Raw genomic sequence first — 16,680 nt, forward strand, 5'->3', positions numbered from 1 at the left:
CAAATATGCAATATTTTTGAACCCGAAGATGAGTCAGGAAAATGAATGTACCACCAGACAACTCGCTTCAAGCAAGAGCAACAAAGAAGGGAAAGAAAAAAAAAAAAAAAAAAAACCACTGGAAGGTTTTTACAAATAGCCAAACAAATATGCAATATTTTTGAACCCGAAGATGAGTCAGGAAAATGAATGTACCACCAGACAACTCGCTTCAAGCAAGAGCAACAAAGAAGGGCCTCTTTGTCTTAAATAAACGTGCTTTTCTGAGCAGGGAGGAATGGACCAAAGAAAATAACCTGGTTGAACTTGTGAGGTCATTCGCTCAACGTAAGTGATCACCCACAAAGAGAAGACTTCTGATTTAAAACAGAACGAAATGCCTATCATCGGCGTGGATGAACTGGAAGATTTTTAACGCTCTCTGGAATTATTAGAGTCCTCTTCATTTTACAAGCTGCTTTTCCCATGGAAATGTTTTCTCCATTTGGATCACTAGCTGGTAACAGAATGTGCAAGCATATGTCCTGCATGTCTCTTGGAAAATGAGACCACTTCATAGCTAATTCATAACAATGAAAGTGGATGCTTTCTTGTACAGAGTAAGCATTTCCTAGTATGGTCCACTTCACTTCAAGGGTACGAGAGCATGTGAATTATTAACAGGCTTAATCTTCCATCTTGTTGAAAGTTTTCTCAATATAAATGACATTCATATACAAAATATGTAAAGAATTATATTGACAATGACTCAAGGTTGGCTTACCCTAGTATGAGATTTTTAAGGATTTAAAATTATATTTGAGATTTAGTAATGTACATAGGATCTTGCTATCAAATACATACCTAAAATTAATTAATGCTTTAAAGATTTTCCTCTGGAAAATTGTTTCCCTTAGAGTCAATTAAGAATTTATAGGATGAGAAAAAAGAAAACAATAGCTCTGTTACCATGTAGACCTGTTCTAATCACTACTTCCTTCTTTTTCTTTTTTAATTAAAAAAACAATTTTGCCATAGAGCATATGCACTCCTCAGAGAGAGGGAAAGTGAGAATCAACCCCCAGGGAGGATGGCCACACCACAGTCCTTTTTTCTCTTCCCGGGATTTTGGGCATACATGATATGTGCTCATTGTGATTTTCTTTCTCTCTCTCTCTTTTTTTAATAATTATTTTATTTAACTTTATTTATTTAATTTTGACCAGAGAGGGACAGAGTGAGAGAGAAAAAGAGGGAAAGTGAGAAAGCAGGCCACCAAGTCTGGCCAGCCATGTGGGAGTTCAGTACCCTTCACCACCACGCCACCTGTCAGTCCCTCCTTGAGATTTTCAAGCTGCCAGGTCCAAGATTCGAGATTGAATCCAAGACTTGAATCCGAGACTCCAACCATGGTGGGCCATGTGGGACCTTAACCACGATGCCACCTGCTAGCCCAGTCTTCCTTCTGAATGGGAAAATGATAGCCTGGAAATGTTAAGTTGCTCATTCAAGATGACAAAGCCCCCATAACAGCAAAGTTCTGTATCTCTTGACTTTCAGAGTAGGCCCCCAATTAAGCTGTCCTCCTTAGCACTATTTCACTCAGAACATCTATGTATAGCCTGGGATCTTCACTGGCCCCTCCGTTGTCTAGCACAGTCATCTCCAACACACCCAGCTCCAGTCCGATGGTGTGACAACACCGCTCCATTCCCAGTGTGAGTTCGCGGACTGTGACTCACACTTCCCTGTGATTTGCTGGAGAACGGAAGGAGACGCTGACCTCGGTAGGAAAACAGGCATGGCTCTGTGAAAGTCATGACAGCCGCAAAGTGTTTCATGCCGGAATTAACTCGGCAGAGACCGTCTTTGAAGAGGACGTTTTGTTCTTCCTCCAGAGAACTCTAAATAACACAACAAATCTAAATGCGTGCCCAAACCTCCCCCTCTGCCATGAGCCATAATTGGAAGACAAAAGAAAAAAGCCTAAAAACCCAAGCGGATGTGTGGCTGTCAACTGCACACTTCAGTCTGATGTAACTTTCCACCCCTCCTCCCACCACTACAGAAAAGAGCCTCCCCCTAACTCTCCCACCCTGAAAAGGCATTAAATCACTCAAGTGAACTTCCAGACATATGCCCAGAAATAAAATATCAACTTAAAGGAAATCTGGCCAATCACTCAACATGCACTTTCTTTTCCAACAGAACCTTGGGAACTTTCTGAACGTTTCTAGACGCTGACTGAAATGTCAAACATCTAGACAGGTTCTTAGTAAATTAAAACAGCACAGTAACTGTTTCTCCCTGAATATCATTATTTTAATTTTAAGGCTGACACAGATTCAGCCTGAAACCTTCCCTCAAAGCCAGGATTATAATAGGAATTTAGTGTGTTCTAACTTGAACAATCATGCCAGAAAGCCTCCACTTTGGATTTGGAGGACGGGTGTCTGAGAGAGGGCTAATTTTAAAAATATTACCAAAACAGACAATTATAATGTCAATCACAGAAGTGTTTGGTCTTCTATAGTTTTCTAAAATTGGAGTTCTCTTTTAAGGCTTAAGAGAACTTGTTATTGGGGTCAGCAGGTGGCATAGTGTTTAAGGTGTTGGACTTCCACAAGGCCAACCACGGTTTGAGTCCTGGACCTGGAGGCTTAAAACTCACACCAAGTGGATGTGCGTATGTGCCCAAAATTGTGAGAAGAGAATGAAGAAGAAGGGATTGCGGCATGGCCATCAGCCCAGGGGGTGATTTCTCACTTTCTGTCTCTTTGTCTTTTTCTGTGTCTCCAGTGAGCACACACACCCTATAGCAAAAATCTCTATTTTTTTTTTAAAAAAGAGGATTTGTTATTAAGTTTTAAAATCATTCCCCAATCATCAAATTTAATATTCAGCATTGTTCATGAGGTTCTGAGCAGTGTCATTAACCAGACATATAAAAGGACTCTGCTCCCAAATTAATCACTCTAATTCCTTCCTGGCTCAGTAAACCCCCATCCTCCCATCGATCCAATTATGGTGAAATTACCCTGCGTTAACTTTCAGTGAGACGTCTTTTTAAATAGATTACATGGAGTACATAGAAATATGTTTATGAACCAAGCTACATGTTTACTAGCCATGTGTTTTTTCATTGTTTCCCTAAAAAAAAAAAATCAATAAATACCTAGAGGTGTAGCAATTATATGATTAAAATGTGTACCTTATAATAATATGGTGCAAGTGCTTCACAGTCCCAATTCAGCGTTACTCATCAGCTTACATAACCGTGGCTGGGCCGAGTGTTTTCACTGACTGGAAATGGCTGTGACTTCTCTTTTTAACGTGGTATTTGGTCAGTCACCCCCTGGGTTCTTTAAAATCAAAGCAACGATGATATTATTGGTTTAAACTTTGCCACTTTGAATATAGCACATCAAATAGTGATAGATCGCTTTAACCCTGCCGGATTTGCCACCTAGAGTCAGACACCTGAGGAGTGGGGAGGAACCAGGCTTCCTGTTCAAATATCTCTGCAGTGCATTCTCCATGCCAGTTCTGGTACACCTTCAGATGAATTATGCTGAGGATTTCCTTGAAGAAATATTGACCAGTAAGCAAGGCCTTGGCATGGGGAATGGGCTATTTAGAAAAACTCCTCTGGGGCCAGACAGTGGCATGGTGCAAGGCTCACCCATATCCATATCGGACCCAGGAAAGGTCCCAGGTCTATGCCAGGCATGCATGTGTCCTGGTCCAGGCTGCTGGGAACTGGGGATGGATTGTGGTATCAAGATTCTGTCGGGAGAGCTGCATTTCTGTCTCGCTAACTCAAGGAATAAATAAAAAAGAGAGCGAGAGAGAGACTTCTCTGAAATAAGCTCCAAGACAACAACTGCTGTAAACAAGCATTGATTTACATCCTCCGTCATGGTTAGCCCTACCTACTGGAGTTTGTATCACATTGTGTGAAGATAATGGATATCGTTCTGGATAGTGCTAAAACAGTCAACTTTTTGTGTCTGTAGAGTCTAATGGGACAGAGAGCAGAAATTTTCAATCTCGCCAGATTTCTTGGTGAAGGAGAAAAATATTACTTAACTTGAAATATAATTTCTCTATATAACTACCTGGCACCTTGCCACTTGGAGTGTGGTCCAGGCATCAGCACTAGTACCGTCACCTGGGAACTTGGAAATCTAAAGTCTGGGGCCGCATGGTAGCACAGCGGTAAAGCCCGGGGCTCTGTGAGCTGATCCACATGGAAGGTCCCAGGCTCACACCCAGGCACCTCCCTGAGTTCACCAGGCTCACATGTGCGCAGGACCCCAGGCTGGCGGAGGCTGTGCATGCTGCCTGTGTCTCTTTTTCTCTGTTTCTCCCTTTTATGAAAGAAAGAAATAAACTTGAGAAAAAATTAAAAAACAGAAAAAGTGTAGAATGACAGATGCCACTGGACCTTATAAAGCAGAATCCGTGTTTTAACAAGACCCCAGGTGAAATATCTGTGTGTTAAATGTGCAGAAGCACTGATGTCGCTGTTTTCATGATGTTGGAACCAGATGATTACATCCGAAGCGCATTACCTCTACTGCCTTCCAAGACAGCCCGTGGACAGTGGCATCTGACGTATTTATAAGTCTCAGGACTGAACAAGCTCAGTCGATCTTGGAACCACTTGGGAATCTTGTTTTCTCAAATCCTGAAATCATCGAACATTTTGAGACAGAAAATGTAAGTCCAAGAGCCAAAAGATCCAAACACTAGCTCTTTCTTGCCAATATTCAAGTGTCCTTGGGCAAAGCATTCTACCTTTCTGTGTCCATCCTATGCTTATTCTGGGATCTTGGGATTTGACACTCAAGAAAACAGATACGGTCTCTTTGTTTCAGTTTCCTGGGTGTGAAGAAGAGAGTATTGAGGCAAGTAGCACAGGCATATGAAATGTCATGGTAACCGTAAAGAACCAGAAGCGAACAGTTTGTGCAGGGTGGGGCAGGCTCTGTGGCAGCTGAGCTGGTACGACAGCCACGGATGGACAGAGAACTGTCAGCATTGCTTAGAATCTGGTCTCAGGCAAAGGTGAATGAGCCCAAGTGTTTGGGAACATGAACATGATGAGAATCAAGTTTTAGAACTATATCTAGGGCACTGGTGGGAAGGGTAGATTGAGCAGGGGAGAGGCTCACATAGGTATCCAGTTAGAACGTGGTCAAAGTTGTCCAGTGCTAAGATGATAAGAGCCTAAAGTGAGGGCCAGCAAGTGGCATGGGGGTTAAGACATTCAACTCCCACATGGCCAACCATGCTTCAAGTATCAGACCAGGTGGCTTGTTTTCTCACTTTCCCTCTAGCTCTCTGTCTTTCTCTGGTGAGCACATGTGTGCTATAGCAAACTTTAAAAAATAATAAATTAGATAATTATGGTTTTTTTTTTTAGAAAAAAAAACCTGAAGTGGTAGAAGTGAGACCAAGAGAGCTGGTAGGTTTTGGACTAATGGAAGTGCGCATGCACGTGTGAGTGCACATGTGTGTACGATGATGACACGGGGAAGAAACAATGAGTTATGGATACCTCCAGCATTGAAGAAAGCCATGAGAAGGCTTAACCGATAGAAAGTGTGATAGGAGGGAGTGGGTCTGGTGCAGGGAGAGACTAGAGACGATGACGTCACCTTCAGCAGACCTTGAAGATGGTCTAGTGCCACCCTGGGTTTGGGAGGCCTGAGGATACTTAAGTATTTAGGTGGTGACACCAACAGACAGGAAGGAATGAAGATCTGCTCCTCAGACAAGGTGACAGATGACGGACAAACTCGCGAACCCCTAGTATCGAAATAGAATGTGCTGACATGTGGAGGGACATATATAGAGGAGAGACTTCAGTGAAAGCATGTGTGTACTGACACTTCGGAGTGCTACTAGCTTGGATTATTTTGACTCAAAGAAGTATGAACCTTCGAGACAGAGGAGATAGAATCAGAGGATAACCAGCAGCAAAAGCAGCTAGAAAACACTCCACAAACCACAGTAGAACAAAAATACGGTCCAGGGATATAAAGAGGGGTTTGTGGAAAGATTTTCTTATACCTAGATTCCTTTCGGCAGTGACCTGTGTTTTTGTCATTTCTGACTTTGGGGATACCTGTTGCAATATGCCCCACCTTTACACTGAGTGAGTCACAGGGGGTAGCTGGTGTGTGTCTTCGTAAGGGAGACCACGTGTTCAGATGCCCTAGACCTCCCTTCCCAGTAATGGGCCTGACCATTCTCTCTCACGACATTGCAGTTCGCACATTGCTATAAATAGTAAACTCACATAGCCCTTACTGACAACCGATAGCTAAAGGAAAGTGGGAGAGGGCACTGCAGAATGATAGAAGAATCTGTTTCAATCTCTTCTCAGAAATGGGCTTCTCTTTTGGGCACTTGGAACAGAAGAACAGAATATGAAATTCTTTGCCTTTGTGATTTAGAGATTCAAAAGTAAAATGTAGTATAGATCATTTGATGTTCCTCTTAGTCACATTTTTTTTTTTTAATTTTGTGCCATAGGGTGCAGGCACTCACCAGAGACAGAGAGAGAGACAGAGAGAGGGAAAGTGAGAAATCACTCCCTGGGGGGATAGTCATGCCACAATCCCTCTTCTTCCATTCTCCTCTTAGGATTTTGGGTACACACCTGCCCACAGTGATTTTTAAGTCATCAGGTCCAGGACTTGAACCGCAGTTGGAACATGAAAGTCCGGTGCCTTAGCCACCACACCAGCTGCTGGCATCCCTATTCACAATCTTAAAATGAACAGTTCAAAGAATTACAGAAGAGCCAAACTAATAAAGCATTAAACACAAAATTTTATTTAAAATTAGTGACTAATCACGAGTGTGAGTTTGCTTGTGTACATCAACTACCTATGTTTGTTCCTGGCTGGAGCAGCTCAGGACTGCCCTGTCCCTCGGGGTATAAGGCACTCTCTCTGGGACATCAAATTCTGACTTCAACAACTTGGTAGAAACAAATCGTGTAAGTGGACTCAAAGATATACATCAGTTTTCTCTCTTGCTTACCAGCTTTCTGGGTCTGCCTGGCCTCTGGGTAAAAAGAAGCAGATATTTGGCATCTACCACAAACTCCCTCAAACTCCTGCCGGCTGGAACTGGATGGTGGCGTGGTGTTAAGGGCACTGGATTCCCACATGGCTGACTGCAGTTCGAGTCCCGGACCTGGCAGCTTGCTTTCTCACTTTCCCTCTCTCTCACTCTGTCCTTCCCTGGTCAAATAAATAAATAAATAAATAAATAATCCTGGAGTCTATTTCTAGTGGGTGGTCTGAGGAAAGGACAGTGCAGACTGTGTGTGTGTCCCTGTCTCTATCTCTACCTTTCTCTCCTCTGCAGCACACACACACACACTCACACACACTCACACTGTAAATAGGAATTCGAATCACAGGAAACCAGTGGCCTCACGTGAGTCAAGGCAAGCCACTTCTGCCTTTTATACCAAGAAGGAGCAGAGACGACCGGAAGGAAGGAGCAGAGAAGAAAAGCGGTTTGAAAAGGTAAGCGCCGTTCAGGGAAGGCGACTGGGGGAAAGCAGAGGGACGCAGCACAGCAGAAAACTGAACCAGTGATTCATTCAGGAGCAAGAGGTCATTACGGGCTAGCGTGGAAGAAGGAAGTACCTTGAACTCATTTAGATATACGCTGACAATGTGAAACAGAGGGCCAAGGTCAGCCATGGAACTGGCGTGGCATTCAGCAGAGTTATTTCTGAGTCTGAGGTCAAGGGAAGTGGAGGTGTCAGTGCAGCATTCCTCCCAGTCCTCTGTTTTCGACTTCAGCAAACCTCGAAGGCAGCATAATGCCAACAGAGCCCTGGCTAGAGAAGGTGGGGCAGGAATTGAAATCTGACCAGGAGAAGCAGCCAAAGCTGCATTTGGGTTCTTGTTCAGCTACCGGTGGTTGGACGTCGGCCACCTAGCCTAGGCCTCGGCCTCGTTTCCCTCATTTATAAAATGGAGACAGTTATAGTCCATTCATTGTAGGTTTTTTGTGACATTTTCATAGGATGTAATAGTGAGCCCATTGGTGACAAGAACATAGTAACCACTCAATAAACCACAAATATGGTTAATGACATGCACGTACTTTCAGAATTTTCCTGGGATCTGCTAGTGCTCTCTGCATATCAACTCATTTGATGCCAACAACCACCTTTCCCACGGGAGGACCCAGGAGGGCAGAGAGGTGAAGTAACTTACCTTCAGGATTTGAATGTGAAGCAGCTCAGGTCCAGACTCTGCTCCGAGAACTTCACTCTATCACCAGACGAGTCCCTGGAACAAATCTGTACCACTTCTGCACTTCACAGATGAGGAAAACTGGGGCTCCCGATAGCGATGTCACTTACCTTGCATCACCAGGCCAGTTAGGACAATCATCCCACTGTAGGAATTCGAGAGCCTGTTTCAATTGGAAACACTTCCCAAGTCCAAATTACTAATCTGGGGCCTGCCCCTAAGGGTTGAAATGGTTGTCACATTCTATCTAGCCACTTCCCTCCACGGAAAATGCGATGGAACGTGTAATTTATTCTTATCAGAGTCATGGTAGGAAAGGCATCTTCGTAACAAAACTTGATAAATCTGCAACTTGTGGTATTTGTTTTTATGATAAATGTGAGGGAATGGGAAGAGGAAAAGGGAATCAAACTGTTTTTTAGCAACCACGATGCTTTGTGCTCCGTGCACTGTGAAAACTGGCAATATGATCCACAGAGATACGGGACTGGTCCTTGGCCAGGAGGGTCTAGTTAGAGTTAGTAAGAATTAGAGTTTTATTTTGGAGACTATAAATAAAACATAAGCAATTACACTGTTCAGTAACATTTGATTGGCTGGGGGGAGCTAAGATATATACTTATACTAAAATAAAAATCTGATTATCACAGCTTCCGGAATTCACTCAGAATTTGTTGAGTCTTCCAACACTTGGAGGGTGATGAATAGCAAGCTTCTTGGTACATGAGCAAGTTTCTTCAGACGCAGCATGCTGCCTCAAGCCACAGATAATCCACCTCAAACTGGCATCCCCACCAACGAGAGTCTTCACTTCAGCTCTGGAATTTGCCTCGGGTAACAATATAGATAGGCAAAGAGGTGGAAAGAGGGAAAAACTCCATTTAAAGTCTTATTTTTCCTTAAAACTACTCTTGGGAAAACAATTATAAATAAAGAATTGTTTTCTTCTTCAAGATTCCTCTTCATCCACCTCAATATGAATCAAGGCCACCATCATGGCAGTAGTAAACTCTAGGATGAAAATAGTGCTTACCCAAGACAGAGTCACCAAAATCCAACTTCTGAGCCTCAAATGATAGTTCCTTGCCAAACAACTTGCATGGTGTCTTCACACTCAGTAACTCACTCCTACCATCCACCCAGCTCTTACAGGTGCCACAGCTGCACGGGCCTCTTTATTCACCCATCTGAGGTGAATGGACGCTTCACTACATTGAGCCACCCACTGGAGCCTCTAGTTTATGAGTGACAGTGGGGTCTGGTTGCAGCAAGGCAATAAGAATACAATTCGCCAACCTCCCCAGGCCTCCACTGCAGAGGCAACCAGTGTGGGCCCCGGCAAGCAGGCCCTGCTCAGGTGAGAAGAACAAGAGGACAGCCTGATTTCCCTGCACACTTGCCCCTTGTGTCTTCTGACCAAGACCGCTTGTAATGATTCCAAGTGCTGACTCTGCGTAAGCTGAAGAACGCAGTGGGGAAAGTGTTATGGAGAGTGATTGATTGAAATTCAGAGCACTTTGCAGAATGATTTGTTTGACATTCCCAGTAGGAAACTCTTGTTTGTTGAACTTATTATTCATTCATGTATTCATGAAAAAAATACAATAAATGCATAATCTCTGCATAGTGCCTCAATGATCACATTGAAATGAACCCAGAGCTTTGCAGTGCTAAGCAAGGTCTTTAGTTTGCAACAGAACAGTTTTACATTGCAATATCATTAACTGTGTCTAGAGTTTACATTATGCTTATAAATCAGCAAGGGAAATTTAACCTGCATTGTAATTTAAGGTTATACAGAGAATCAGACATTAAAAATGCATATGCATAATAATAACTCCTTGTGTGACTACTTTTTTTTTTTCTTGGTTTTCCTCCTACTGAGTGATTTAACAATTACCATGTTGAGATGTAACTGAGTCTGTTCAGCTAGTGTTTGTGTTTTGACTTTTTGACAACTAGAATACAAGCCAAGGGAAATGCAGAAATTATTTCCAACATCCATGGGTAACTTGGGAAAATGGCTCTTTAAATAAGTTATTAGAGTAGGGGAAAACATGCTACATTATTTGGAAAACAACTGCTGTTAAATGTCGTGTTTTAAAACAACAGCTATTACTAGGCCGAAAACAGGAAGGGCAAAGTGTTATTATGACACATTCTCTGTCTGGACCTTAAATGTTTGCATACGCAGCTGCTGCAGTGCTAGCCAATGGCTTCCTAGTGAGAGCGAGCACAGGAGATTCAAGAAAGCACCATCAAATCATGGGGCTTCTTTTCAAGACCAAGTGTTCCTGTCAATCATAGGAAGTTGAAAAGGAATTCAAGAACTACATTGCGTGTTCTCTTTGCCTGAGTTTTCCCATAATTATTTCCTTGTTTCTCAAATGCCTTTAGTAACGACCTCTATAATCTCCCAGAATTTTTTTTAATTTAATTTAATTTATTATTATTATTTTTTAATTTGATCAGTGAGAGAGAAAGAGATAGCGAGAAAGAGAGAAAGGGAAAGTGAGAAAGTAAGCTGCCAGGTCTGGGACATGAACCATGCTCTGCCAGGTGGGAGTCTGGCATCCTAACCACCATGCCATCCGCCTCTCCCAGTACATTTTTTTTTTAAATCTTTCTACTTGGAGGCCAGCAAGTGGTGTAGTGGCTAAGGTGCTGGACTCCCACGTGGTCAATCACAGTTTGAGTCCTGGACCTAGCAGCCTGAAACTCACGCCAGGGGCATGTGCATTTGTGTCCAAAATCCTGAGAAGAGAATGGAGGAGAAGGGATTCCAGCGTGACCATCCTCCCAGGGATGCTCTTTCTTTCTCTGTCTGGCAAGTGCACATGCCCTATCACAAGTATCTCTGGAGCCAGCAGGTGGCTTAGTGGTTAGGGAGCTGGAGTCCCACATGGCCGACCATGGTTTAAGTCCTGGACCTACCAGCTGGCTTTCCCACTTTCCTCCTCTCTCTCTCTCTTTCGGTGTCTCTCGGGTAAGCATACGTGCCCGATAGCAAAATTTAAAAAGTATTAACAAATAAATAAAATAAAATAAATAATTATTTGTTTTAATTCTCAGAAAAATCTATCTACTTAATCTTTATTCTGCTCACATTTTTATACTCAATTGAAAATATACCTCACTCCAATTTTAAGGTATAAAAAAGCCAAGAGGAGAAAGCTATGGCCTGAGAGTGCTTTCGGAAGCATGGGGAAAACAGATGCCTGAGGTTCTGGGTCATCCTTATCACCGGCTCACATTTCATTCATTTCTCCAGAATAGGGTCAAATTGCTACGCTTTGTTTTTCACGTGGACTGTGCCCCCTGAACAGACCCCAGCTAGCCTCTCACACCCTGTAAGGTGCCTAGTAAGGCACCTCCAACAATTTCCACATTGATACTAATTATACTTCAGTTTGGGGTTCTCAAAATCTTACTGCTTTGTAATGTTAACATTTTCTCTTCATGTGTCTTTTCCCACCACTACAACCACACACATGTATTCAGAGTCAGACACACCATACACCATTCAATAATGATGTATCCAGGGTCCATGCTTTGTTCTTCCATTTCCAAAACAACTTATCTAAATCTGTCTTGTGTTCTCATCTGCCCTTCTGTAGCCACACCTCAAGAAGACCCCTCTGCCTTCAGTAGCTGTGTAGGTCAATATCCCAAAGGCGGTGAAGGAGTTTTCTTTGAAGACATGGCATGCCTCCAGGCTTATGCACATTGTATTTTTCTCGTTATCTACTTTTTCAACTCAGAAATTCCTTGACTAGCCTTGAAAACTTTCTTCAAAATTCTTCCCCCCTTCCCCTTCATTCATCTCACTATCTCACACGACTTGTCACTCTCGTTTGCATGTTTTATGCATGTGCTACTTTTATCATGTAGCATGATGCTGTTTTCTCTCTTTAACCCTTTCATTTCCTAAACTATTAAAAATACCCACCTACATTGAAAATATCAAAGTGTGTTATTGAATAGACAAACAAAATCAGCAAAAGTTTGAACAATGCAACCAAGAAAAAGAGGTTAAACAAATTTTGAAGCATTAGCAATGAGAAAAAAATTACTCATAAAGAAGTGGTGAGACTTTAAGTTATGATGGATGGAATTATATGTATAAATTCATATGAATATATATGACAACATAGATAAAATGGAAATCTTTTTTTAATCAAAAATCAAACAAAAAGAGGTAAAAAACCCAATATATAAATAATCACAAAAGAAATTTTGAGGCAGTCCAAAAATCAAATCTCCCTTTCTATTTTCTATTAAAAGCATCCTGATGTAAACATTTTCATGGGAAATTTAAGACAGAATATTTGAATTATGCCTTTAAAGCTATTCCAGAATACATAAAAAGTTTCAAAACTTCCTATATAAATTTATAATTACTATAATTCTGATACTAAAGTTGATGCAAAATAGATTTTAAAAATACTATAAATAACCTCACTTATAAATGAAAATATAAAAATCCTAAATAGAATAATAGTGAAATTATCCACAAATATATTAAATGAGTGGTATACAATAAAAAGTAGAATTCCAAATATTAATGCAATTACTAGCAATAAATTTCAGAACATTGCTCTTTTCCACTATATAAGATGACAGGTGAAAAAGCTGAGAAGTCAGATACAAGGAGAAGAAACCTGAAGCCAAAAAAGCAGATGCCAGTGACAAGGTTAGAAAGGGTGACCCCAACGCTAAAAAGCCCTAGAAGAAGAAGCCCCACTGCAAGCGAAACTGGTCCTAGTCCAGGGCATCAGCAGATATTCTCGATCTGCCATATATTCCAGGAAGGCTGCAGGAAGGCTGTATAGGAGGAAATACTCAGCCACTAACTCCAGGATTGAAAAGAAAAAGTTTCTGGCCACTGTCACAAAACCAGTTGGTGGGGACAAGAATGGTGATACCCGGGTGGTTAAACTGCACAAAATGCCTAGGTATTATCCTACTGAAGATGTGCCTCGAAAGCTGTTGAGCCATGGCAAAAAAACCTTCAGTCAGCATGTGAGAAACCCCTGCGGTGGGTCTGGGAGAAGGCCGCGGAGCCAGCATCACTCCCGGGCCCATTCTGATCATCCTCACTGGACCCACAGAGGCAGGAGGGAGGTTTTCCTGCAGCAGCTGAGCAGTGGCTTGCTACTTGTGACTGGACCTCTGGTCCTCAGTCGAGTTCCACGGCATAAAACACACCAAAAATTTGTCATTGCCACCTCCACAAAATTGATATCAGCAAAGTAAAAAAAAATTCCAAAACACCTCACTGATGCTTACTTCAAGAAAAAGAAGCTGCGGAAGCCCAGACACCAGGAAGGTGAGATCTTCGACACAGAGAAGGAGAAATATGAGATTTCAGAGCAGTGCAATGTTGATTAGAAAGCTGTGACTCACAAATTTTACCAAAAATCAAAGCTATTCCTCCACTCCAGGGCTACCTATGATCCATGCTCCTTACAAACTGGTGTTTTAAATTTCTTGCCAAGAACCTAATTAAATAAATTCAGCGCATTAGCAGAATTTAAGAACAAAGACTAGAACTTTCACTTCTGCGATAAAAGAATGGAACCAGACCTGTTTAGCCCCCACTGTAAATAAATAAGAAACAGGACAACCCATAAGAATCAGCGATGGTCATGCGTTGGGTAATAGGTAACACATTACTGTGATTCCTAGAAAGAGTGACATAATTAAGGTAAGCCCTGTGGTTACTCTATCTTTCTGACTAAATGTGCTTTTTCAGACCATGGTTCAGAATGAGGGAATCCAAGCCAATCACACTTAATGGATCATATGGACTTCTACGGAGCCAGACAGCAAAGGACTATGGAGTGACTGTAATCTGAACAATCCCCAAGTTCACGCAGACCTCACAGACAGTCCAGTTCTGATAAGCCCTGAAGAAGGAACTTCACTGAAAACCTGTATATTGAGGAAAGAGCCAAAAAGGTTATACTTAACTAGTAGGGATCAGCTAGCTAAATAAAGGCTACTATAGACTCACAGGAACAACGTTTAAAATAAACCTGGAAAAGAACAAGATGACAACAAAATTCCACACATCGTTCCTCCTTTTAAAAAATGGTATTTATTCACTGTACATCTTTACAGCATACAAAATGGTTTATCCCAGTGTGAATATAGTGTACATTAGTCAAGTCATAGATAGTATCATCAACAGATAACTTTTCTTTTTTGTTTTTTCCCCTGGTCCCCTCTCTCTGTATTGTTTGCCTCCTGCTCTATTGTTTCTTGTGTCTTCAGTTACCTTCCTTGCTATTATACCTTCTAATCTTTCCATTTCTGCCATAGAGTAGACATTTGATAGGTATTAAGAGGGGACATACAATACCTGTCTTTTGGGACCAGCCGTTGGCATAATGGCTATGTCACTGGACTTCCATGTAATCGATCACAGTTTGAGTCTCAGACCTGGTGGCTTTAACTCACGCCGGGCGCGTGTGCGTGCATGCCCAAGATCCCGAGAGGAGAATGGAGGAGAAGGGATTGCGGTGTGGCCATCCCCCCTTGGGGGTGATTTCTCGCTTTCTGTCTCTCTGTCTCTCTCTGTCTTCCTGGCAAGCACACATGCCCTAAAGCAAAAACCTCAACAACAACAAAAACCCTGTTTTTCATAGTCTGGCTTCCTTCGCTTATCATTAAATCTGCCATATTTATCCACTTTGTATCAAATGTCGGGGTTGGATTGTTCTTTATAGCCGAGAAGAATTCACAGAATGTATGTACCACATTTTTTCAGTCCATTCACCTGTCCTTGGATATCTGGGCTGATTCCAAGTCTAAGCAATTTTGAATAATGCTGCAATGAGCATGGATATGCAATTTCCTGAGTGTCTTCCCATCCTCTGGGTAGATTCCCAGGAGTGGAATTACTGGTAGTTCTATTTGTAGGTCTTTGAGGAAACTCCATATTTTCCACAGTGGCTGAAGTAGTTTATATTCTCACCAATAATGTTGGAGGTTTACCTTTTCACCACAGCCTTGCCAGCATTTATCATTCTGTATATTTTTTTCAATCTTACCCACTCTTACTGGGATTAAGTAGTATCTCATTGTGGTTTTGATTTGCGTTTACCTTATAATAAGAGATATTGAGCATGTTTCAATATGCTTTTTGGGCATTTGTATGTCTTCTTGGAGAGTTGTCTGTTCAGCTCATTTGTCCATCTTTTAATTGGATTAAATTTTTTGCAGATAAGTTGCTTGAGTTCCCTGTAAAGTCTGGTTATCAGTCTCTTATCTGAGGCATAGTTTGAAAATATATTCTCCCACCCTGAGTGCTTTCTCCTCACTTTAATTATTGTTTCTTTTGCTGTGCAGAAGTCTTTTTTGCCTGATGTAGTCCCATTTGTCTATTTTTAGGGTTATTTCTTGTGCTTGGGGATCTTATTTAGGAAATAATTGCCTACTCCAATATCTCTAAGAATTTCCCATGTTTTCGACCAGTAGTTTCATAGTTTGAGGTTTTATATCTAGATTTCTTATCCATTTTGAGTTGATTTTTGTTAATGGTGAGAGACAGGTTTCTAGCTTCATTTTTCTGGAGGTGAACATCCAGTTTTTCCAGCACCATCTGCTGAAGGGATTTTCTTTTTACCACTGAATTGATTTGTGCCCTTTGTCAAAAGTTACTTGGCTGTATGTTTGTGAATTTACTTCTGCATTCTCTATTCTGTCCCATTGGTCTACATGTCTGTTTTTGTGCCATTATCATGCTGTTTTGATTATCACAGCTCTACAATATATTTTGACATCAGAAAGTGAGATACCTCCTACTTTATTGTTTTTTTCAAAGTTTTGCTTCGGCAATATGAAGTCTTTCATGAATCCAGATAAATTTTATGTTTTTTTTTCTATTTCTGTGAAGAATATCTCTGGCAATTTGATCAGAATTGCTTTAAATTTATAGATTAATTTGGGTAGGATTGACATTTTGATTATATTAATTTTGCCAATGTGGGAACATGGTATGTTTTTCCACTTCTGTGAATCACTTTCAATTTCTTTTTTAGTTTTTCCATAGTTTTCTTTGTAGCAGTATTTTACTCCTTGATTATGTTTATTCCTAGGCATTTAATTCTTTTACAGTTATTATAAATAAAATTGCTTTCTTTAATTCTGCCTCAGTCTGTTCATTATTGATGTATAAAAATACTATAAATTTTTGTATGTTGATTTTTGCCTCCTGCCACTTTATTGAATTCATTTATCACTCCTGGGAAGTTTTTTTGCGGATTCTTTTGGGTTTTCTATGTATATAATCATGTCATAAAAATTCTACACTTTTTCAAGAAAAATAAAGATATTCAACAAAATGTCTAACATCCAATAAAAATCATTGTACAGTGAAAAAGCAGAAAATTTTGACAAATCGTCA

Source organism: Tupaia chinensis, unplaced genomic scaffold, assembly GCF_000334495.1.
Source record: "Tupaia chinensis unplaced genomic scaffold, TupChi_1.0 Scaffold144806_1, whole genome shotgun sequence".
Taxonomy (NCBI): Eukaryota; Metazoa; Chordata; class Mammalia; order Scandentia; family Tupaiidae; genus Tupaia; species Tupaia belangeri.